The sequence below is a fragment of the Protomyctophum parallelum genome (assembly GCF_964188405.1).
Source record: "Protomyctophum parallelum genome assembly, chromosome: 13".
Classification (NCBI taxonomy): Eukaryota; Metazoa; Chordata; class Actinopteri; order Myctophiformes; family Myctophidae; genus Protomyctophum; species Protomyctophum parallelum.
The window spans coordinates 7681218-7683717 of record NC_139708.1 but is presented as its reverse complement, the minus strand read 5'-3'; positions in this window follow the sequence as shown (position 1 = coordinate 7683717).

Here is a 2500-nt window from a genome sequence, read left to right as displayed (position 1 = left end):
GTTTTGTAAAGTGAAATATCCCTTTAAAGTTAAAAAATGTGAGTAGCCTACTTACTTTTTCCATCACTGTGTGGCTATCACAAACTTACTTCTGTCTTTTTCTCTACCTTCCATTCCATTCTCTCTCTCTCTCTCTCTCTCTCTCTCTCTCGCGCGTGCACGCACGCGCGCGCACGCACGCACGCACACGCACACGCACACGCACACGCACACGCACACGCACACACACGCACACACATACTCCAGTGAGTTCAACGAGGTGGTTGCGTGAGAAGGCAGAGGAAGTGTGATTTCTCGATATCTCTGCCACCACAGCAGCGCGGCGACGTTTCTCAGCCCTCTGCCAAACCTCAGGAGCCTCGTCTCTTCTCTTCTCCTCTCCACGTCCATTCAACCCGCTATGCTCTCCACTTCATCTTCCGTCTTTCATCGGCCTCCCTCGAGTCCCTCCTCTGTCTCAAAGACGTTGCCACTTTCTCCCGAATTGACCTCAGGGGAGCGCCACGACTGCGAAAAATGTAACAGTTTGTTGCAAAAACATGATTTTGGGAGATAAATAAAGACACATGATCACAGGGGTGACTTGACATTGTAATTGGCTATAGCAACATTACGGTGAGAGGCCTATATTAGCGATTGCAGCAACCACACTTTGCAATTTTTCCAGAATTGCATCTTTCTAGTTAGTAGGCCTATTTATGAACACTCCCATGGGGGTTTTTCCCCCCCGACCTTGGTGCTTACATGCGGAATGTTTTAGTGACTACAATATTGTACATATACAACATTACTACTGATACGTGGATTGCAGGCTAATAAGCAGAATCTTCCGTTGGCATTTCTTTTTGCCTGCGACAGTGATATGAGTCTGGCTTATTAGCCAGACTACAGTATATTCATCACTGTGTGACCAATCCACAACAAGGCTGCAAAGTGCACTGAAGACTCTCACTCACTCACTCACTCACTCACTCACTGTACTCATGCACGTGTCACCGCTCACACACACGCACGTGCGCACCACTCACACGCACGCGTGCATACACACACACACACACACACACACACACACACACACACACACACACACACACACACACACACACACACACACACACACACATACACACGCAATGTGTTACAGATTTATTGCACAACTACAGGTATTTTGGTACATTGGCAGTAGGCTATAGTCCTCCATGCGGTTTCCTGATACAGAGTTGGAATGGAATAAAACCTATTTCTTAGTCTTTAGTCCTCTTAAAAGGTAGTGACACAGACACAGACACACTGATACAGACTGTCTCTGATACAGACACACTGACACAGACACACTGATACAGACACACTGATACAGACTGTCTCTGACACAGACACACTGACACAGACACACTGATACAGACACACTGATACAGACACACTGATACAGACACACTGATACAGACACACTGATACAGACACACTGATACAGACACACTGATACAGACTGTCTCTGATACAGACACACTGATACAGACACACTGATACAGACACACTGATACAGACACACTGATACAGACACACTGATACAGACTGTCTCTGATACAGACACACTGATACAGACACACTGATACAGACACACTGATACAGACTGTCTCTGATACAGACACACTGATACAGACACACTGATACAGACACACTGATACAGACACACTGATACAGACACACTGATACAGACTGTCTCTGATACAGACACACTGATACAGACACACTGATACAGACTGTCTCTGATACAGACACACTGATACAGACACACTGATACAGACACACTGATACAGACACACTGATACAGACACACTGATACAGACTGTCTCTGATACAGACACACTGACACAGACACACTGATACAGACACACTGATACAGACTGTCTCTGATACAGACACACTGACACAGACACACTGATACAGACACACTGATACAGACACACTGATACAGACACACTGATACAGACACACTGATACAGACACACTGATACAGACACACTGATACAGACTGTCTCTGATACAGACACACTGATACAGACACACTGATACAGACACACTGATACAGACACACTGATACAGACACACTGATACAGACTGTCTCTGATACAGACACACTGATACAGACACACTGATACAGACACACTGATACAGACACACTGATACAGACACACTGATACAGACACACAGACACAGACACACAGACACACTGATACAGACTGTCTCTGATACAGACACACTGATACAGACACACTGATACAGACACACTGATACAGACACACTGATACAGACACACTGATACAGACACACTGATACAGACACACTGATACAGACACACTGATACAGACACACTGATACAGACACACTGATACAGACTGTCTCTGATACAGACACACTGATACAGACTGTCTCTGATACAGACACACTGATACAGACACACTGATACAGACACACTGATACAGACACACTGATACAGACA